Source organism: Lissotriton vulgaris, unplaced genomic scaffold, assembly GCF_964263255.1.
Source record: "Lissotriton vulgaris unplaced genomic scaffold, aLisVul1.2 SCAFFOLD_736, whole genome shotgun sequence".
Classification (NCBI taxonomy): Eukaryota; Metazoa; Chordata; class Amphibia; order Caudata; family Salamandridae; genus Lissotriton; species Lissotriton vulgaris.
The window spans coordinates 235,996-260,666 of NW_028243083.1; the positions used below are offsets into that span (position 1 = coordinate 235,996).

Sequence of the window (24,671 nt, forward strand, 5' to 3'; positions counted from 1 at the left end):
CCGCCACGACGTCCGAGGGCACCGATGAGGGGGCGGAGACAACCGTCGCCGAGTCGGGCAGGCCCGCTCACCCGCTAGAGACCCGGGGTGAGAGTCACCAACTCCACCGGACGATTTGTGGCGACAAAGTGTCACGCCTCCCATGGAAGTGGACTGGCCGGGAAGACGTAGCTAGGTGCGGAGTCGTGAGTCGGGCCACCGCCTGGATCACAGGGCGTCCGCTCCCGGGGTCCCCTATAACGTGGGCATCCGCCCGGTCACCCAACCGAGTGCAAACTCGATGTAAAAGTCCGATCCAATAGACAGCCAGTGCCCAGAGCAGCCGGGGATGGCAAAGTCGGGCGCAAGTCGCTGCTCGCGACGCTCCTCCAAGTCAGTTGGTCCGACCAGGGGGACAAAGAAGTCCGGGCGCCATGTTGGGTCGCACTCCGCAACTCCGCAAACTTCAGTTTTACTCCGGAGCAACCCTCGTCCGAGCCCCACCAGGGGCCCCGGCAGGTCTTCGTCGGTCCGTTCAACAGAATGCGGGGTCTGGGGTGCCCCGCAGCCTCCGATTTACAGGATAATCCCGGGCTCAGTCCCGGAGCCGAGCTCTCAGGCGACCATTGCCATCGGCGCCCAAGCCACGCCCCTCGACTAGGCTGATCTTTATACTCTTACTGCCTGGACAAAGTAATGCATGTTCTTCTCACATGCCATGTTCTTAAAGATCCGCTTACCGGCCCAAAGGTTCCAAATTCCAGCAATGGGGGAAGCTTCGTTTTCAAGCTTTCTAGAAGTATAAACCGTAATTAATATAAAAAATCAGCTGAGCAAATGTACAGTTTTTGTTAGATCCATTAAGTAAAAAAAAAATTGGGTAAGGATCCTTTAAACAAGTGGTCTTTAAACTATGTCGGAACAACCTCTGTCTCAAACTATAGAGTCACAAAGAAATCCAAGTATATTAATAATTCTTCATTGGGCATTGGTCTCAACTAAAGGATTGAGGCTGCCTCTTGTTTTTAACCAAAGCAGTGTCAAAAATAATAAGTAAACGGAACTATTGCATTTTTAAAAATTCATTATTGCTCCATATGCCCTGACCAGTCTTTTAGTAATGGTTAGGAAAATTCACATATCAATTGAGCGAAAATAAGCACTAGTAAACGCTTTTTTAAATACCATTTAAATAATTTGCTCTTGGGCGCATTTTTAACCTTTTGAATTTACATGCAACTTAGGTGTATGTGCCACTATTTGGGGGACATTTTGATATAAGTAATTGCAGTTATTACATATCACCTTTTTGGGCAGACTGTTATGGAGTCCCTTTGAATTTCCGCATCTCTAGGGCCCCTTCGTGAAACAGCTATCATCGATCTAGTTTTGTGTTCGGCTTTTTTTCTGTGGGCTAAGCAATCGTATGAACCTGGAAATAAATTACTTGAGCTCGTCATTTCGGTTTAATTAAATCCAAGTGTGGTTACTGCTATAATATTTTACTGACATCAGTTCCTATTAACATGATTTGTCTGTTTTGTGATTGTATTTTATTTTGCTAATCATTCTTTCTCTAACTGGTTAGTAGGTCTTGGTAGCGCGAGGCAGATCACTGGTAAGTCGCTTAGTATCACGTGACACACTCAGCCAGTCCTGGGATTTTAGTCAACAGTATTTCACAACCTGAGACCTCGAAGGCCATATTTATAACGGAAAACCACTTTTCAGCATTACCCTGAAAGCTGAATGAACCGAAAAATAATCATTTCTAGATCAGTACATCTGGGTATAGGTGAAACACATAACATATTTACGCTCCAAAGGCTGGTGGAATTTGTTCGTCGACGGTCTCATGTCAGACAAGAGGCGGGAGATTCAAAAGTACTCCTGCCAGATGGGAGAAAATAAACGCTCCACTGCCCATGCCTGTGCAGGCAGGCAAACTACGGCCTCCCACGGTTGTAGTCCCCGGGACATCGCAAGTGAGCGGCCCCAGGGGATGGGGTCACCGGGACCATTAAAGGCTCAGGCAGTGGGGCCCTGCCCTTTAAATAGTTTATCGGCCCGAGGGCTGGGGTTCCTGGGACCTTTTGAAGTCTCCTTCTAATTGGCCCACATAGCTTTTTTTGTTTCCTTTGGCCAATCTCGCTCCTACGGAAGTGATTGTCTACCATTAACATGAGAAAAATGTTTGCTGGCAGCCATTACAGGAGTTGGGTTGGACTCAGTCCCTTGTCCTGAAGTTTGGAAAATAAAAGAAGATAAGGGAGCAGGGTAGAGATATCCCAGGCCGATAGGCCCCACGGGAAGACTCCGAGGGACCTTCACCCACCCCCACCACCCCACTGGGCCCAAAAAAACCTAATCTACAGGTCCCGTGGGTCACACGCAAAATTGGGGTGGGGGGGTGGGGAGGGGGTCGGGGAGTTAAAATGGCGGTCCGGGGCGCAATGTTTAATTGGGGGGGGGGGGGGGGGGTGGTGCACAACCTCCGTCCCCGAACAGTTTTCGGCCCCGGGGACCCCATTCCCCCAGGGTCCACTTTAACATTGGGGGCTCATAGCCACCCTTGCAGAGCCATTTTCAGCCCCAGGGTCCCCATCTCTCAGAGCTGCCCTCTCCAGGAGGGAGCAATGGCAGCTCCCGTACCATGAGGGGAGCCAGCTAGGGCCACAGGGGATCCAACCTGCAGCCTCCAGCCTGTTTATGGGTGCCTCAGGTGGTCGCCCACCTATATTAAAATCGGGGGCCAGGGAATGAGTTCCCCAGGGCAAAAAAGGCTCTACGGAGGGGGGCACTTGGTCCTCCTTCCCTTCAAAATAAAAATGGCGCTGGTGGATAGGGTCCCCAGGGCCTAATGAGGCTCGTGGAGGGGCAGCCAGATGGGCCACCTCCCCTTTGAAATAAACACACCCTGTGGGCATGGGGTACCCCTGGGCCTTATAAGAGTCAAGGGAGAGGACCACATATTACATAATGGTCGGCCTCTTGGGATGAGTTTCCCCTGGCCATAATATAGCTCTGGGTGTTTCCTTTCTCCCCCTTTGAAATAAAATAATAAATTACCCCTGGGGATAGGGTCCATGGCCAACTGGCTCCCCCACCCCCCCTTTTGTTTTTTAACTGGCCCTGGGGTGGGGTCCTAGAAGCAAATGAAGGGTTGGTGAGGACTGTATGCCCCCTTCCCGTAATATATAGATATATATTTTTCCCCAGGGGATGGGTCCCTGGGTACCGAAGGCCAACCCTATGCTGTGCATGCCGAAGGCTGTGTGTGGTGTGGGGTTAGCTGCCTGTGGGGTTGGACACAGGCCTGGTGGGAGGCCAAGCCCAGTGGCCAGCCCCCGATGCATATGGCAAAGGCTGTGTGCAGCATGGGGTTGGCTTCTCGTGAGGAGCTAGAAACAGGGCCTGGCTGCATTCTGGCATTGTGGGTAACTCCACACCATGCACAACGAAATAAACCACAGAGTGTCAAAAAACGATCTACTAAAAATAGTGTAAACTCTGTGCAACAAGTAAAAAAAAATGACACTATTTGCTCAAAATAACAAAGGTTTACAGGTGCTATAGACCATACTGTCTGCAGCCTTCATATTGTAGTGAACATTTTACAAACAGCCCATCTTCAAAAGCCAACAAAGCACATGCACATAGGTTAGTACCTGGTGTACATAGGCTTTCATGTTATAATCATCACACTGAGACGATTCTGTCTAATATCTCAAAGCTGCAATAATAAAGTGCCTCCTTTTTGCATGATTGCCCCCACTTGTTGCCAAACTGTTGATGTACTTTGACTGATTGTGCCCTGGGTTCCTGCCAACCAGGTACCCACGGGTTATGGTCTTTCCCTAAACTGCATTAAAACAAAACCCAGTTGGCCCTCTCTAGCCATATGTCAGTCCTTTGTAAATGATACCAAAGGAGCCAAGGGAACTGTGGCCAGGGTAGGCCTCTAAGGGCTGCAGCAGTTATTGTGCCACCCTTAGAGGCCCTGTATGTGTATATATGTGTGTATACTACTTAGGTACTGTTAGCTAAGTAGATATGTATTGTTTATTCAACATTATGAACATTGCTGCTATTCAGGTTTTTTGCAATTTTGCTTTAGTTATTTACCATTCTAAGATGGGGCTCATGATTTGTAACATTATCCATTTTCTATTTCAATTATTATGCCTTATATAACTTCCGCCTTGCCGTCGCCAGCTGACACCGACGAAGGCAAGTGCTGAAACGCGTCTGTTACTTTGATAGTTTTGTGCAATAAACCTAGACAGTTTTAACCTAATGTGAGTGCTGATTTTTGCTGTTTTCGGACTGCGGAGCTTGAATGAATATATATATGAATATATATATATATATATATATACACACTCATATAACCGCAATACTACACTATTTCGGAAGCCCACAGCTGGGAACATTACATTACATGCTGCTAGTTCCCACCCTCAACATTTGATAGCCAGTATACCATATGGGGAGATCTTAAGATTAAAACGCATTTGCAGTGATCATGAAGATTTTTTAGCATGTCAAGACAATATGTGTGCTCGCCTTAAAAATCGCGGATACAGCAACAAAGTGATTGCCAATGCCATTAAAAAAGCTAGTGAACGTCCAAGGAATTCTCTGTTCCCTCAGCCTCCATGTGAGAAAGCACCAGCTAATCAGGTTTCTGATAACCCCAGATTTATTACCACCTTTTCTGGGCAAGAAAGGAAAATCAGAAGTATCATAACTAAACATTGGCCAATTGTTTTGACCGATGTTATACTACAAGAAAGATTGCCCATCACACCTTCTATTACCTTTAGGAAGGGTAAATCTATGGGTACTGAACTTGACATTAATTCTCCAGAAACTAAAAAACCAACATTGTGGCTACACACTAGCAATGGCTTTAGGCGGTGCACTTCCTGTCGTGCTTGCAAATTTGGTTGTAACAAAACTACCTATCCAATACCCTTTCAGACATCCCCAGTTCCAATAAAAGGCAGTTACAACTGTAAAACTGAATGTGCTGTTTATGTTTTGACGTGCACTTGCGGGCTTAACTACATTGGTAGTACCAAGCAGCCAGTGCACGTCAGAATATTGCAGCACATAAGGGCAATATTGCATAACGACCCTGCCTATCCTGTAGCCAGGCACTTTGCTCAATGTCATAATAAGGACATCAACTGTCTGTCATACTATGTTGTCAGCGCCATTCCTAAATCTAAGAGGGGTGGCAATAGAGAGCGTCAACTGCGACAACTTGAAACTAAATTTATATTAGTTTGACAGCAAGTGGCCTCAGGGTTTGAATAACACAGAGGATATGCACACTTATCTTTAGGGTCATAATATCATTTATATTTGCCTGTCTCAAAGAATTTAAAACAGTTGTTCTTCCATTTCAAACCAATTTAATGATATCCTTATTCAACAGCAGTGCTACTGAACAAGTCAGCAACCTTTTCTGCCTTATCTTGATTACTATTTTGCAATGTGCTCATTTTTAGCAATTAAGCTACTTTTGTATAATTTTATCAATTTTAATGTTTTACCCGGACGGAGTATCTTATTATTGATGAATTGTTATACATGCTTGCTATGAATTCGTATATTGTATTTTATAATATTAATCAAGGTTTTATTATATTTATTGCACTGCACTTCTTTATGCTCATTTGCACATCACTGTCTTTTTTGCACTGTCTGATTAGTCCTTTCAATAGGAATTGTCTGCACTACGCACTTTAATCGAGTACTTGGTTGCTTGGATTTATCCGGATATTTTCTCAATATACAAGATGGGCGCAAATTTATCATGTTACATTGTAACATTGATACAAACTTGGATTTATCCAGTTAGAAATGTTTAGTATTGAAATAACTTGACTTTGCAAAAGAACGCTATAATTTATAAAATTAATGTATGTGCAACACATGAACATGTATTGATATTTTATAAATTATTTTAATAGCGACTGAAGCAAGTATTGATGTCAGGTATAGAAGAAGTACTAGGCAGTATATGAGAACAGTCTTTTTTCAATGCCTTTTAATCTTGTGAATCTCACTGAAATGCAACTCAGGTGTGCACTTTCACTAATTGTTTATAAAGAAAAAAATGGCGCAGTTTAGCTGAATGTGATCAAGGGCTGCACAGCCCGAAACGCGTCGTCGTGAGAGGTGACAAATAAAATACTTCTTGCCTGAAACATTTGCTGCTGAGGCCTGAGTTTCCTTCTTCGCCTGGCGTTTGCTTGGAAGTGGTGGGAATCGTCTCGAATATATATATATATATATATATATATATATATATATATATATACACACACACACTCATATAACTCAATACTGCACTTAAACAATGTCTAAGAATTGGCTTAGACACTGTATAGGTACAGGGCTCATGCGCCCGTACCTTTGCCACTGGTATAGTGCACCCAGCTAGAGAGGTGGCTGACCTATGCCAGTGCAGTGGGTTGTAGGCATCGCACAGGGATGTGTCCCATATCGAGTCTTCGCTTTGCTCTGCACCAAAACATGCAGCCTGCAATGGGTATGGGAGGGGGGTGTGTGTGTGTGTATGTATATATGTGTATATATATATATATATATATATATATATATATATATATATATATATATATATTACCTACTGGCTATCGCCAGTAGGTATATATAGTTAGGATAAATTCCCTATGGGATTTCTGAAAATTCTATGCCTAATAACTTTGGCGTTTGAGGACGGAATCGGCTGAAATTTTCAGGAAAATGGCACATTTTGTTTCTGAGCAGCCCCTGAAAATTTGGTGGAGTTTCGTCAAGGGGGGGCTGAGAAAAAAGGGGGGTCCCAAAACGCGTTTTTTCCATTCATTTTTCCATAGGGCGGTTGGACTCACTTTTAGCTCGAACGGCTGAATGGATTTGCACGAAACTTGGCAAAATTGTAGGGACTGTTAGCCCGATGTGCCTTTGCTAGGTCTCAATATATGTGCTCCAGTAGTTTTTGAGAAATTAACGTTCAAACCAAGATATATATCTGTAACAGCGCTCCGGGCAGCGATCCGGTCCGCTTACTTTTCGCGAAACGGAACTTTGCGCGCAGAAAGCTGATTGGCTCTCCGGTGTCTGTCAACATTCTAAACAGTCCGGAGCGGCCGCCATCTTATCTCTCGGTAGGATCGAGAGAGAAGAGGTGAAAAACGAAGGGGGAATTTATTGAAAGGGTGCAAGGTATACCCCTCTTGACCCCCTAGGATTGTTGTTGGGGTTATTAAAGGGTCCCGTGGGGAAAATAAAAAAGAATGATTTTTCACGGTAGAAGCGTTTCCCGGGCCGCGAACTGGGCCGCAAACTGGTAGCGAAACGGGAATTCGCCATTTTGTGCTTCGTTTTAATTGTTTAGAGACAAAAATTATCGCCGCACATCGGCCACAATGCATGAATATCGTTGAAAAGTCAGCGATATTCATGCATTATCGAGCAAATGCTCTTAGCCATGTTATCCACCTTCCATTGGATAACAGAAAGCTGATTGGCTCTCCGGTGTCTGTCAACATTCTAAATAGTCCGGAGCGGCCGCCATCTTATCTCTCGGTAGGATCGAGAGAGAAGAAGAGGTGAAAAACGAAGGGGGAATTTATTGAAAGGGGGCAAGGTATACCCCTCTTGACCCCCTAGGAATGTTGTTGAGGTTATTAAAGGGTCCCGTGGGGAAAATAAAAAAAAAATTATTTTTCACGGTAGAAGCGCTTCTCGGGCCGCGAACTGGGCCGCAAACTGGTAGCGAAACGGGAATTTGCCATTTTGTGCTTCGTTTTAATTGTTTAGAGTCAAAAATTATCGCCGCACATCGGCCACAATGCATGAATATCGCTGAAAAGTCAGCGATATTCATGCATTATCCAGCAAATGCTCTTAGCCATGTTATCCACCTTCCATTGGATAACATGGCTAAAAACCGCTCTGTGCGTGGTTTTTTTTTTTTTTTTTTTTTTTGCTGCGTGACGTTTGTTAACGTTCGATTCGATGGAAATCAGGAAGTGTTGAACACCATTTTGTCACTGCGAGTAAATATTTTGTTATAAATGAATCCTTATTGATAAACATTGTCTGCGCCATCTTGCGTTTTTGTCCAATGCCACAATTTTGTCGTGCACGGCAGCTATTTTAGATGCCTTGACCAGACCCACTCTCTGCACGCCGTCGATTCTCAGCATGGCTCCCCACCCTCGCACGCATCTCCCCCACGCAATGGTCACCCCCGCTCTCTCTCTCTCTCTCATGCATGGGCCATATACTTCCCCCATCTGCGCTGCTCTTCTCTGAGAATCACACCCTGTGCCCGTTCGACACCTCCCTTTCACCCTATTCACTACCGCACCCTCTGACACTTCTCTTCCTCTGTGTCCGATTGTCCAGGCCGGACCTAGGCTATCACCTAGCCCTGCGGATGTAGTGTATGGCTCCAGCTGTAGAGTATCCAGACATGCCAACCCTCCCGATTCAGGTGTGAGACTACTGATTTCAGTGCTAGTCTTTCGCTTCTCGATTCCTGCAAGGAAAAATGCGGGGGCATATTACCAACAACTAGCGGTAATTTTTGTCTCTAACTTGTTTAGAGAAGAGGCGAATTTTATCGCACATAAACCTTGCTATTAGCAAGGTTTATCGCAAATGCGATAAAAAACGGCCGCAATGCATGAATATCGCTGAGAAGTCAGCGATATTCATGCATTAGACAGCAAATGCTCTTAGCCATGTTATCCACTTCCCATTGAACAAGCGCATGGTCTTTTAAAGATTTGTGAAGTACTCGGGGCGGGGGGGGGGCACTGGCACAATTTGCAGGCCAGGCAGTGTTCAACACGTGCATCACCCTTTCTCTGCCTGCTATTGCGCTCCATGTTTCGGAAAGGTAAGAAAATGAACGTGCATTTGAGTTTGAAATGTCCGATCTTGTAGCAGTACACTTGCAAAGCCCACACATGACAATAACCCGATTCAAGGCCCCATTCACCCGATTTTTTAAAAAAATATAGTACTCCAAGACAGTTACATTTTAAAACTTTATTAATATTTAAATATAACGAACGCAACAAAAACTGTAAATATATTTAACCATTTTTTTAAATTAACCAGAACTATAACGATAACAACAACAACAACAATAATATAACTTTTATGTATAAATTACGCAAACATTTAGCTAATCTGCTAAAGGGGGGAGTCGCCATTTCTTTACAATAATCAATAATGAAAAATCCACATCAATAGGGTTGCCCGTTTTGTCGATGCAGCACTATAGTGCAATATACACAGCACCTGGGGTGTCAAGAGTGAACAGGTCTTTCTTTGTTCCTTAAGATGTTATCTCCGAGAATGCTGATGCATTGGTGTCTGTACACTTCTTTGTCAATTCTGTCAAGATGATAACTGCTTTATAAACAGACGATATCTTTGTTTCGTCATTAGTGTTAAGTGTGTCTGAAACTACAGTGCCCTTCTGGTTTTTTTTCTTCAGGCTCTACAGAGTTTTGTGTGTTGTTCTTTTGAGCGACAATTATTCCAGAGGTTTCAGGTTCACTTGATTTGTTCTGCAGTGAGTTAACAGCTTTAGAGAGTTCATGTTTATTTGCTATGTCCTGCTGTTCGTGAACTGCTTCAGAGACGTCAGCCTCATTTTTTATGTTTCAGTAGATCCTGGACCTGCCCGGCCGCGCCCAAAATGGCGCCGGTGTAAATGGGACTCGTAACTGCTTGTTGTGTACTGGTTGCCCAACCTTGATATCACGAGATACATATGCAGTTTTGAAGCACATGGCGGAGGCTTGTCTGCTGTAGTGGGGCGCCCCTTTATCGTTTCAGTCGCCATTCCGCCCGCTTTTGCTACACTGTGCCTCATCCGCCATTCAGCTGTTTACCGCCCGCTCTTACGGCTACAGCGTCTCGCTCACCATGTAGTTGAGTTGCTCCCACTCTTGCGGTGCAGCGGTAGGCGGCTTCCACAGGACTCTTAAAATGGCGGCCGGCTCTTCGGATTTGGGCCTGGTCCAGTAAAATGGCCCTGGGACACCTTGGAACTCGGTCGCTTGTCTGCCAGGGCTTGGGTTCCATTCTCGAAAGCGTCCCCTTAGCCTTGAAGATTGTACAAAAGTCTTGGGGGCCCTCGACTCCCGCAGGCTTCCGGTGGAGAGCGGCTGCCATGATTGCTTGCGGAATGGCCACGACGGAGCTACGAGATGGTGGTGCTCTCATGGTGACGCCAGCTTCAGTCTGAAACATCCAGAAACAAGGTGGGGCTTTTATCGTTTGGGGAAAAAAAATGTTTTAATCCAATGAAAAGTGTTATTTTTAGGTCACATGACCTAGTCTTACATAATTAGGAAAAGAAAAGTAAAATGAACCAATGAAAAGTTTTATTAACAAGTCACATGACCTGTTATGCTTACGTTACGCGCTGCGCGGCGCGCTCTGGATCGTTTCCGGGAAGCTGCGCCTTGCGCACCGGAGCACATCCGGGTGCGCTAACGCGTCGCGTCATATGACGCATTACGCGACAATGCAGGTGCAGAATATAGTCAAAATGTCTCCACCAACCAGCGGTCGGAATTCCACCGCTTTCAGCAGTCCAAAAAGTTCGGTCAAATCTTAAGAGCGGGAGCACCTCAACTACATGGTGAGCGAGACGTTGTAGTCGCAAGAGCGAGCGGTAAAGAGCTGAATGGCGGAAGAGGCACAGAGTACCAAAAGCGGGCGGAATGGCAACTAAAACGGTAAAGGGGCGCCCTGCGACAGCGTGTCTTCAGGTGAAACGGATTGTGGGACAAGGTCCAGAATGAAAGATTCTTCAAAAGGGAAAAAATTCCGCCGGACCCCGGGAGCCGGCCACCTATGCCGGGGGCGATCTCAGGCCTCACCAGGGCAACACGACTTGGGGAGGGGGCAGGAGCCAAGCGCCCCCTCTCAGTCCGCGCCATCTCACCGCCCCTCGGGAGCCTCCGTCAAGCGGTTTAGGGAGGCACCGTATCACATTGTTTTCCAATGCAGTCAGGTCCACAAATGGACCCCACTACTTTGAATAGTGAAGCTGCAGCAGGTGCAAATAAGGTTTAAACAGTGTTACAAGAACTGCTTAGAACTCTGAAGTATGGCACTCAATAACCAGGACTTATGCCATTTATTTAAGGCAGTGACATGGAAGCAACTCTGGGACAAAAAGCATGAACGAACATTCACGTATGAAAATCTTATTTGGAGAAGGGGTAGAATCCAAACGCCCCCTGCCAGTTCGCGCCACTAAACTGTATGTGGAAAATCTGAAGACATCATTCTACAAACTCTCAACGCTTGTTATCAGTGCATGACTTTCATGCTCAATCGATTGAGCTAGCCGGATCGGGCAATAAAAAGTATAAAATAGTTATGTAAATAGTTATTTAATAAAATGTTTTATTCTGTTTCTTTGGTGGTGTGTTGTGTATATTTATAATATTTGCATAGGGTTTGCCGTTATTTTTGGCGGTGTGGGTGGCGGAGTCGAGCTGTTTTGCAGCCCTCATGGTGTGGAGCTCAATTCATTTCACTATTTTCGTATTTCTCATGAAGGGTTATTCCTAATGTTTGTATTTTACCGAGGTTAAAAAGAGATCGAATTAGTGGTCTACTGATTTTGCTCGATTACTTTTATTTTTTTACACGATTTTTCACTATCTGCAAAGACTAAACAGAGTATTGCGACTTTGTGCTTGTTTGTAAATAGAGAATGATCCAAAGAGAACCAATTGTAAAACAGTAAATGCTTGGATAATAATCAATCAAATGGAGAGACAAGCAGGTACGACGGATTACAACAGGGGTAAAGGTCTGCGTTAACTACCGTTCACTATCTGCAAAGAGAGAGTACTACTAAGAGAAAAGAGGGGAGTGGGGGGGGGGCAGCGTTCAAAGCACATCAGCGTGCATAAACACAAAAACGTTTTTACCTATCACGTACTTGACATTTGACAGCTTTTGATGTTTGCTATTAAAAAACCATTGAAATTCACAGAAAAAACCATAGGTTATACTCGATATATAGTTAGGAATTTGCATTTACAAAACCTTGAATATTCAATGAAAAAACCATTGGTTTTAGGCCATATATAGTTAGGGATTTGCATTTAGAAAACCTTATTTTACTCGCATAAAACCATTGAAATTCCATATATAGTTATAAGCGCTAACTATATATCGCGCACCCGCAATCCACTGCTGATGATGTCACATATTACATCATTCATGACATGGTTAGTGACATCACTGATGACATCACTGATGACATCTCAAATGACATCACTGATGACATCACTGATAACATCTCATTTGACATGACTGATCACATCACTGATGATATCATTCATGTGATAATACCATGAACCTCTTCAGACTCTAATATAACCTTAGATACAATCAGTGTAAACAGACAGTCACTCATCCATGGAGTTACTCACACACCTAGTCAGTTATGCCAAAAATCAATCACACCTCCATTTTCTCAACTATACAGTTATACACACCTTACTTATTCAAACATATACTAACACATATTTACTTTACTCTCTTATACAATCTCTGATACATGTTCACAATGATCCATACAGCCACTCACACATTCACTGGCTCTTATGCACAGTTATTTATAGATGTCAACTCTCACATGTACTGTGTTTTACATATGTACTTAATTTGACATGTAGCACTGAGATATCCATTCACTCACTAATACACTCATGCACAGTCAACCGCCCATACAGCTGTTTGCACATGCACTTTTGAATCTATACATATAGTCAATCAACTACTCACACATCTATGTACAGAGTCACACACCTCCCAGCCACCCATACACACACACTCAGTTTCCCATACAAATACTTGGACAACCAATCAATAACCCATACAGTTACTCATATAGCTACTGATCAACATATGCAGCAGTTTGTAGAACAACAGATATAATGATGCACAAATTAAAACAGTTTAGTCATTAACCCATGCACTCAGTGAGACACATTTAATCACTCACTCAATCAGTCAGTCATGCACCTAGTAAATCCTTCATCCAGACACTTATATATCCACTCATTCTTCAATAAGTAAAACATATTTTAACTTTACAGAAACATACAGTCACTGGATGTTGTCATCAGTGATGTCATCAGTGATGTCATTTGAGATGTCATCAGTGATGTCATCAGTGATGTCACTAACCATGTCATGAATGATGTAATATGTGACATCATCAGCAGTGGATTGCGGGTGCGCGATATATAGTTAGCGCTTATAACTATATATGGAATTTCAATGGTTTTATGCGAGTAAAATAAGGTTTTCTAAATGCAAATCCCTAACTATATATGGCCTAAAACCAATGGTTTTTTCATTGAATATTCAAGGTTTTGTAAATGCAAATTCCTAACTATATATCGAGTATAACCTATGGTTTTTTCTGTGAATATATATATATATATATAACCTACTGGCAATAGCCAGTAGGTATATATAGTTAGGATTTTTTTCCTATGGGACTTTTGAAAATTCTATGTCTAATAACTTTGGCGTTTGTGGGCGGAATTGGCTGAAATTTTCAGGAAAATTGCACATTTTGTTTCTGAGCAGCCTCTTTGGGGGGGGGGGGGTCGTCAAGGGGGGGCCGAGAAAAAAGGGGGGTCCCAAAACGCGTTTTTCCCATTCATTTTTCCATAGGGCGGTTGGCCTCACTTTTAGCTCGAACGGCTGAATGGATTTGCATGAAACTTGGCAAAATTGTAGGGACTGTTAGCTTGATGTGCCTTTGCTAGGTCTCAATATATGTGCTCCAGTGGATTTTGAGAAATTAACGTTCAAAAAAAGATATATATCTGTAACAGCGCTCCGGGCAGCGCTCCGGTTCGCGTACTTTTCGCGTAACGGAACTTTGCGATGCGAAGCTGATTGGCTCTCCGGTGTCTGTCAACATTCTAAACAGTCCGGAGCGGCCGCCATCTTGTCTCTCGGTAGGATCGAGAGACAAGAGGAGGCCAAAACAAAGGGGGAAATGAAGGAAAGGGGGCAAGGTAGACCCCTTCTGACCCCCTAGGATTGAGGGGAATATTATAGAGACGCGTCTTGGTACGCGAACCGGGCAGCTAACCGGGAAGCTAACTGGCAGTGTAACGGGAGTCTGAGGAGAAGCTGATTGGCTGTTAACATTGTAAACAGTCTGGAGCTGCCGCCATCTTGTCTCTCTGTGGGATCGAGAGACAAGAGGTGGAAAAAAAAAAGGTGTAAATGAAGGAAAGGGGTAAGGTAGACCCCTCCTGAACCCCTAGGATTGATGAGGGGGCTATTAAAGTTCCCCGCGGGGCAAAAGAAAAAAAAATTGCGATTTTTCGCGGTAAAGGTGCTTCCCGGTACGTTAACCGGGCAGCTAACCGGCAGCGTAACGGGAGTCCGACATATTGTGTTTTTTGAACGTTTGTGATATGTGCACGTGTGGATTTTGTCTAATTAAGGTAAAAAAAAGATATATCTATCTTTAAGCGTGCTCTGGCGCGCTTACGTTACGGGTTTGGTTTGCGCTGCAGAGACGATACGTCACGGTTATGCGATGCATCATGAGGCGTCTCACGGGCTACGTGATACGTCACGTAATAAAGAATATATTTTACAGCTATTTTATATATATATAAGCTATATATTTTAGCTTTTAAAAAACCAATGAAATTCACTGAAAAAACCATAGGTTATAGACCATATATAGTTAGGAATTTGCATTTACAAAACCTTGAAAATTCACTGAAAAAACCATAGGTTATAGACCATATATAGTTAGGGATTAGCATTTACAAAACCTTATTTTATTCGCACAAAACCATTGAAATTCCATATATAGTTAGTTGCACTAACTATATATCGCGGACCCGCAATCCACTGCGAATGATGTCGCATATTACATCATGACATGGTCAGTGACATCACTGATGACATCACTGATGACCTCTCAAATGACATCACTGATGACATCTCAAATGACATCACTGATGACATCACTGACATCTCATTTGACATTACTGATTACATCACTGATGATATCATTTATGTGATAATACAATGAACATCTTCAGACTCTAATATAACCTTAGATACACTCAGTGTAAACAGACACTCACAGACTGTCACACATCCATGGAGTTACTCACACACCTAGTCAGTCATGCAAAGAATCAATCACACCTCCATTTCCTCAACTATACAGTTATACACACCTTACTTATTCAAACATATACTAACACATATTTACTCTCTTATACAATCCCTGATACAAGTTCACAATGATCCATACAGCCACTCTCACATTCACTGGCTCTTATGTTCAGTTATTTATATATGTCAACTCTCACATGGACTGTGTTTTACATATGTACTTACTTTGACATGTAGCACTGAGATATCCATTCACTCACCAATACACTCATGCACACAGTCAACTGTCCATACAGCTGTTTCTACATGCACTTTTGAACCCATACACCTAGGGAATCAACTGCTCACACATCTATGCACAGAGTCATACACCTCCCAGCCACCCACACACATACTCAGTCTCCCATACAAATACTTGGGCAACCATTCAATAACCCATATAGTTACTGATATAGCTACTGATTTAAACATGCAGCAGTTTACAGAACAACATATATAATGATGCACAAATTAAGACACTTTAATCACTAACCCATGCACTCAGTGAGACACATTTAATCATTCTCTCATACAGTCAGTCATGCACCTACTAAATCCTTCATCCAGACACTTATACATCCACTCATTCTTCAATATGTAAGACATATTTTAACTTTACAGAAACATACAGTCACTGGGTGTTGTCATCAGTGATGTCATCAGTGATGTCACTGACCATGTCATGAATGATGTAATATGTGACATCATTAGCAGTGGATTGCGGGTCCGCGATATATAGTTAGTGCAACTAACTATATATGGAATTTCAATGGTTTTGTGCGAATAAAATAAGGTTTTGTAAATGCTAATCCCTAACTATATATGGTCTATAACCTATGGTTTTTTCAGTGAATATATATATATATATATATATATATATATATATATATATATATATATATATATATATATATATATATATATATATATATATATCTATCTATCCTAACACTAGTGTCCTGGCTGAGTGGATGCTCGTCAGATGCCACCACCAGACATGTTTCTAAACCCCTTGGTCGAGACCCTGCTGCTCTCAGGGGGTCTGAAACAATGCACATTCTGTGGTTGGGTGCCAAGCCTCCAGGGTCCACGAAGGAGAAGCTTCAAAAGATTGCCGCCTTTGTGAGCTACCCCAGCCATCTGCTGCTTCCAGCAACTGGCCCCCACCGGTTCTAAATCTAGTATTTAGGGGCAACCCCGAACCTTGACTACTCAGATAATAACCAACCAAAAGCAGGACCAAAAAAGCCGTGTTGAACTAAGAGGAGGATGCCCACTGACTTGGCCCCAGCCCTACCAGCCTGTCCCTACCTCGAACCTGCAAAAGCAGCCATCAAGAACCCATAGGACCTGCCATGCCTTCCAAAACATTGCCTCCTGTGAGCACCAAATTTTCTCAACAGACTCTGGCTCCGGCCAAATCCGCGAGTCTGCACTGCTCTGCACCCGATGCCAACGGCCTGAATTCGAGTGGCTCACACCACGAGGAGGTCTCCCCGGAGATTCAGACCTGAGAACTGGTGATAGCTGACCTGCCTCAAATCTCCAATCGACGTCTGCACCCCCTTTCTTGAGGATCCCCCTGACTGCAACCAGAGCTGGTAAGAAAACCTGACTCCTAAAGACACCCCTGCACCTGACGTCCCACGGCCTTGTGTGGCCCAAACGACGGAGTCCCAGCATTTCCAGGCATCCAAACTTACCTCCACAACCAGTTGTCAACTGCAGGAGATCTTCGTCCCCGAACCTGCAATGTTTGTTACAACCAGAGAATCCCATTAAAATCAATTGGGCATCCAACACCAAAACAGCACCCTGCGCCCAGTCGCCCCTACGGGTGTTCTTTGGGTGCTTACTCAGATCCCACTTTTCCCTGAGCTTACTACCAGGAGCTTTGCTACCACAACCTTGTGGCCTGATCGTGAGAAGCAACCGACCGGAGGCCCCTTGTCTCCCATTGGATAACATTGGGCCTCAGCACTCTGCACCCGGCCACACTAGTGGCTCTGAGGTGTGAATCCTCAATCCTGGGGGAACTCCGGTTCTAACCCCAATATACCACCTCCCACAAATAACTACTTACCTGTAAACCAATAACTGCATTCCCTCCCGTAGGGTTGCATTGACTGCTTTTAAACAAAATTGTTTAGCGTGGAGTTGGTTTGTATGAAAACTTAAAAAACTGCAACTGTACAAAAACAGATTTACTGACCTTTTGTCTGGGAGATGTCTGTGTGATATTTAGGCATATCCCACTGATTAGCAGAAGTAATCTAAAAAGTAACTTACACAGTAATCTGTAAAGTAATTGAAAAGTAATTTCAAACTGTTGACTTACCTGTAATTCAACCAACTGCATTTGAATCTGCATTCAACTGTAAATCATTGCATACGATTTTGCAAAGTAGTATTTCCCTTACCTGCACCAGGCTTGGCTTGGCCCAAGAAATAAAAGAACTAAATAATATTTTTGATACAAACAAATTGGTCTGAGTTCAGTCTTTGAGTGTGACAGAATTTCTTGCCTGAGTGTATGCAACACATGCTTAACACCAGCCTCTTATAAAGCCTTACTGCTTGCCCACACTACCACAAATAGAGAGTAAAGTGCTATCTACTTTTATATCTGCCTACCTTTGGAGTTCCACTGGACTCTGTGCACACTATACCTCATTTTGGTATAGTATATACAGAGCCAGCTTCCTACAGCTGCTTTACCCGGTTAGAAATGTTTTCTGCAGAACCAAAGAACTTGTGTGGAACTTACTGGTCACTAGTCATCAACTCTTATCTGCACACAGTTACTGTCCAGTTCAGAGATTTATAACGTGTTAGATTCCTCTACACACCTATGATGTATTGGGAGTAGATACGTTAAGTAAACACATACACCTATTAGCTGGACATAGTTTGTTTTTATAGTTTACATAGTTGTGGGTAACTACCATATTATTTTTCTACCTTATTTTGGACAGCGTAACATTATTAGATGATGTCATCAATGATGTCATTTGGGAAGTTACCAGTGATATCCTAAATGAAGTCATAGAACAAGTCATGAGTGATGTAATATGTGAGGTCATAAGCAGTGCATGGGGGCACAAGTTATAATTGGCGCTACTAACTATAACTGATGAATTGTGTTTTATTTAGTTCAAAACATTTGTTGTCACTGACATATTCACCTAACTATAACATTACTTTAACATTTTTTTACACAGCTGGTGCGAGTTGCAGGGACGGGCTTCCCCTGTAATAAATTCACCACCAAGAAAAGTTTGCTCCTTGATGCCTGAGGCTTGAGCCGGGCAGTCGCTTTTAAATTGTTCTTAAATCTTGTTGAGATTACTTTCCTGTGTGTCCTACTTGCCCCCCCCCTGCATCAGCGCGCGGATCTATCGCAGCGCGTGTCTCCACCGATTGAAGGTGGAGGCATTCACTTGATTTCATTATTTTAAAATACCATCTGCACCCCCCGAATTCCGCGCTGCACGGACAGCTCCTCAGCCTCCCCCCAGAGCAACCGGCCACTTCAGGGCTGTCTTACCTGGGGCACGGGCGGAATACGGCGGCGGCCATTTTGGGTAGGGCTAGCCACTATAAAAATAGACTGCCATGACTCCGCGCAGCGGACGCGCTCAGCGGGCACGCCGCATTAACGCCGGAGTCAAGCCAGAGTCCCGCCCGTCTGCGCCCGTCCGCGCACAGGCCGGGCGCAGGGCCAGGGACTCTGTTAGGAACATCATACCCAGGAGTTATAATAGACAAGATTTGCTCGCTCTACAAGCAAAGGCCTGCTGTGACTTACATAAACTTGATCCCTCAGACTGGGCAGGCCCGGTGAGTTGCCAGACCTGCCACCGCACTTTTCTGTGGTCTCAAGTCTCGGCCTTCTCAACACCCCATAATAGCCTTAAGGCAGCCCTAATAAATGCTAGATCTGTGCCGAAGCATGCCCAGCATATTCAGGACCTACTGACAGACGACAATTTAGATTGCCTCTTTATCACTGATACATGGCTCAAACTCTGGTGCACCCCCGATGTGGTGCACGCCCTGCCTCCTGGATATGGTATACAAAGAGTAGATAGAGGGAATGAACAACGGGGTGGAGGAGTGGCCATTATACATAGGGACACCCTCAGCTGCTCGGTGATACAACTTCACGAGTTAAATGATGCGGAAGGGATGGGTTTTATTCTAAAAATTAATGATAACTTCTCCTTCACTGGGGCATTGATTTATCGCCCACCAGGACCATGCACAGGCTTTCTGGGGAGCATCGGAGAGGTGCTCAGCCCACTGATACTTGGGTATTCTAATTTTACCTTGATGGGTGATATAAACATCCATTTAGAGTCCACAACAGACGCATCTGCTGCCTCCTATCGGGAAACCATGGAGGTACTGGGCCTCACTATTCGTGACACCCAAGCCACCCATGAGGCGGGTCATACGATAGACTGTATCGCCACTAATTTAGACACTTTAACAACCGACCCCCTTAGACACCAAACTTGGACTGACCATATGCTGATCCCTTTTATGAATGAACATGAGAATGAACGCAGCCAGGCCAAAAGGGATGAGTGGAAAACGATATTGTCCCACCCAGAACTAATCACCATGGCCAGGAACTGTAGCCCCAGCTGGCAGGACCTCCAAATCCCACTACTTTCAGAACATGGATGAATGAACTGAAAGGTACGGCTGGGCAGGGAAAAAATAGAACGAGGCGCGAAAGAAAGAAGACATCCGCACCTTGGTTCGACCGAGAACTCAAAAATAAACAAGGGGAGCTAAGAAGAGCTGAACGAAGCTGGCGGAAAAATTATTGTAGCACAGAACGTAGCCAATATAAAATGATAAAAAGTGCCTATCATGCGCTAATTAAACATGCAAAAAAGAGGTATTTCTCATCGGCGATAGAAACAGCTAACAGCAAACACAAGGAAACATTAAAAATTGTGAATGGTTTTAATAAACGGAAATGTTTAGCGCAGGTTATTCCGCCCTCACAGACGCTCTGTGACAAGATCGCAGACTTTTTTGAGGGAAAAGTACAGGGTTTGACGAAGGACTTTGATGTCCCTATATTAGAGCCAAGAAAAGAGGGTGACATAATAAGGCAAGGGGCTACTCAGTTAACAACCTTCCAACCAATTAGTCTGGAGGAGACTAGAAGAGCAATTTTGGCAACAAAATTTGGATCCCCTTTTGACCCATGCCCTGTTGGACTCCTACACCTCATTGTGGAAATTGCCAACCCAGTAATAAATGCTATTGTCAACACCTCACTGTCCACGGCCAATGTCCGCCTAGAGTGGAAACTGGCAGCAGTGAAACCACTGCAAAAAAAACAACTTTCCGACCCCACCACACTGTCAAACCTACGACCCATCTCACTACTTCCGGCTCTGTGCAAAATCACAGAGTCAATGGTAAACAGCTTACACGCTTCTTGGAAGATAGTGAAGCATGGCACCCTAACCAAGCAGATTTCAGGACCCAACATTCCACAGAATCGGCCCTCCTGTTCACTACAGAAACTATCCGCTCATCTCTAGACCAAGGTAAGAAGGCCGTCCTGATCTTATTAGATCTATCGGCGGCCTTCGACACGGTCTCACATGTCATCTTAATAGACCGGCTAATAACATCTGGCATTACAGGGATAGTACTAGAGTGGATAAAAAACTTTTTAAGTGACAGGAGACAAGTGGTGACCCTGGGGGAATTCTGTTCCAGTGAAAAATCACTGTTGACGGGAGTTCCTCAGGGTTCAAGCTTGAGCCCGACTCTGTTTAATGTTTATACCACACCTCTGATAAAGTTGATATCGTCATTTGGCATAGATGTAATAGCCTATGCCGACGATACACAACTGATCCTGGTAATGGATAAGGATAACCGGGTCTGGGAGGAAAAACTCAAAGATTGCCTAACGGCCACTTTTGAATGGATGTGGCTAAATCACCTAAAATTCAACAATGGTAAAACTGAGATCATGCCAATAGGCCCAAAAAATGATTTCATCCCCAGACTATGGTGGCCAGAAAAGGCAGAAATACCGCCTCATACTACCAACTCGGCCCGCAATCTGGGGGTGTATTTCGACGCTGACCTGTCTTTCAGACAACAAGCGGCTAGAGTGGCAGGCATGTGCTTTGGGGTGATAAAGGGACTGAGAAAGTTCTTTGATTTGTTGCCCTTTGAAGCAAGAAAAACCGTTACGGTTGCACTAGTAACATCGCGCATCGACTACTGCAATAGCCTCTACACTGGTACAAATAAAGCAGTCACACAAAAACTTCAGATGGTGCAGCATGCAGCAGCAAGGCTGGTTCTGAAATGGCCGAAAAGATCATCAGCAACCAAAGCCCTCAATGCATTACACTGGTTGCCCATAACAAAAAGGGTCTTGTTTAAAGTACTACTAATTACTTTTCGAGCTGTTCATGACCTAGGCCCATTATACCTAAGGAAAAAATTTAGTAGATACTGCCCAACTTGAGCATTACGATCCTCAACTGCCAAACTGCTTACCGTCCCAGGTTTCAGACTCAAAACCCGAGGGGGCAAGTCCCTGGCGGTATTGGGTGCAAAAGCGGGAATACTCTCCCCCCCACATCTGAGAATATTGGACAAGGAAACAGACTTTCGTAAACACCTAAAAACCTGGATCTTTAATCTCCAAGATACAACTGCCAGAAGCCTAGTGTGATTTTGGATCTGGTCAAGTAAGCATAGTGGCAACCTAACATCTGGTTGTCCTTACTCGGGCGCCTAGATGCTCCTTGGAGCGATTGTTGCGCGATACAAATTGGCATTTACATTACATTACTCGCACTCCTCCAGGAAATGATTTACAGCACACAGCACTTCAACCATGGTTGAAGTGCTGTGTGCTGTAATGGCACAATGATAAATAAAACCTGCTGAAATCATTTCCTGGAGGAGTGCAAGTATAATTACTTTGGTGAAAAAAAAAAAAATATATATATATATAGTATGCATTTTTTTTAATAGTGATCTGCAAAGTGACTTTGACAAAAAGCTATAGGCAAGTAATACATTGATGATTTACCTTGTGGAATTTGAATATGTTCATAGAAGTGTTGGAAAAACAACGAATGTAAGTCAAGTTCTGCGCTAAAGGTAATGTTCCAGATCTGTGTTGGACATGGCTTTAGAGAAATACGCTTGGTGATAGACGCGCAGGAAGATATTCAACGTATCTCACTCAATAATCGTGTGAATGTTTCATTAGCACTGTGTAGTAATGTGTTAAATTCTTCCCAGTCCAGCTTTCATGAATAATTCAGAAGAGGTACGGTAGCTTAGTTAGCAACTTGAATTATTAACAACGATGGTTTGTGAATGGAATTGCAGGCAGTAATGTTTTCATGGACTACTCCTGCTGTGTTCTTTTTCGTTTGCTTGCTCGCTATCTTTTGGGTTTGGTTTGAAGCTTTGTTCACCCTTTCAATATACTATATACATATGTGCCTGTGTTACAAATAGATTCAGGATTAGAAAAAGTGTAACTGAGGTAGATCATTTGAAACATGTTTAACTAGTGTGTAGTTAATACAAAAAGCAAAAACTAGTTGGCAGAATAAAAAGAAAACACTATAATTGAAGCATTGTAACTGCACCCTTTTTCATAGCCATAAGCAGTACAAATATTCAATATGATAAACCGTACCTGTGTAAAATAGTTGAACCAGAATTGCTTTGGGGAGATCTCTTTACAGAAACAAACAGCAAAAGCAAGGAGAATACCCAAAGAAGTAGAATGGGCACTAAAAAGGGAAAAAAGAGAAGGTTTAATGTTGAGTCAAGAGCAAGACTCGAGAGTTTAATGGTGGAAAAAATTAACAATGTATATGGTTCTTTTTATTGGAATCAGATGACTGCAGCCATTTTAGCCTGTCTCGCCGACAACATTTGCACTTTGCAAACTAAACTCAGATCAAAACTTACTTTTTGTAAGCCCAGTCTGATTCCCGCATTCTGGTTCTTCCATTTATATTCCCTTACCTGATAATCATCAACTCTTCCAACCCGAACAGAGTGTATATTCCATTAATCAAGATTTAAAGCAGTATCTTTTGTTGGTTTAGCAGAAACTGTGACTTTCTCAAATGTATCACTAAAGTGTGTACTTAATTAAAACAACGACACTAAAACACAGCAAATTCATTAGAGTTGTGTTTGCAATACTAAAGGCAACATAAATTAAACAAGGCTTTCCAATTCTTCGGATCTGTCTTGTGTTAATTGTATAAGTAAATGTCATAAAGTGCAGCAGTTCACAACAAGCATTTGCAATGCAATAGGTCTCGCATTTGCGAGCATTTAAGCTATTGGCCTTGTAAACGACCATGCTTTTTATTGATCTGTTTTGATAATTAATAAATAAATATAAGACATTGTCATTTACAATGCCAATAGCTCAAACTCTTGTAAATGTGAAACCTATTTAATTTCAAAGAAGCTGCTGCCATTGTCCCGGGCTGCTCGGAAAGTGAAAGCGAGCATGGCGCGCTGAATGTTGCAGGAAAACCTGTTGATGATCCTCTCGACACTGCCGCTAACTCGCTCCGTGCTAATCTTCAAGCATTGGACCTCTATCAAAAGGGATTCCATGTAACACACAATAGAGGTCATCTTCTCGACACTGTCTTTAGTAATATCAACGACATCACAGTGGAGCCCTCCATCCCTTTACCTTGGACGGATCATTTTGTGATACCTTTCATCTGGCGCACAAATACCCTCCCCTCTGCCCACTGTCTCGCCAAACACCAAGCTAGGAAATGGTCTTCTCTCTCCCTCCCTGCATGGGAAGCTGCTTTGGCTAGAGACCCCCCCGGGAAGGTGATGCATGCCAACATAGCAGCTAACAATTTTGACGGCTGGATCACCTCTACACTTGATATGGTTCTTCCTGCTCAAAACAACAATCTTACCAAAAAACCAAAAACTGCTCCATGGTATACCCCCGCACTTAGGAGTATGAAATTAGCCTGTCGTAAGCAGGAGAGAGCCTGGAGACAGGACTATTCCCAAACTAAGAAGGATGAATATAGAGCCAATATTAGGCTCTACAAACAGGAGCTAAAACTAGCACAAACCTCCTTCTACGACAGCAGAATTCAAGCAGCCGCTAATGCCCCTAGGGAAATTTTTAAAATTGTGAAATCCCTCGTTTCCCCCCCAGTTGAATGCCCCGATACTGAGGGCGCTCAAAACCGCTGCAACGATCTGGCTAACTTTTTCTCTCAAAAGATTCTCACAATCTACTCCTCATTTGAGGACACAAATAACGAGCTGGAACCTTCCACTCCCCCAACCTCCGATGCCTTGGCTTCTTGTAGGCTAGAGACAATTCCTCCTTTGGACGCCCCGGCACTAGA

The 24,671-nt window shown here is 43.6% G+C and overlaps 1 protein-coding gene across 2 annotated transcripts in view; it reads left to right on the forward strand.

Annotated features, from left to right (window-relative positions):
- The window catches only part of LOC147668707 (phospholipid-transporting ATPase IC-like), a 515,423-nt gene that overhangs the window by 103,236 nt on the left and 387,516 nt on the right, over nucleotides 1–24,671 (forward strand). The gene's annotated exons all lie outside the window — the stretch shown is intronic.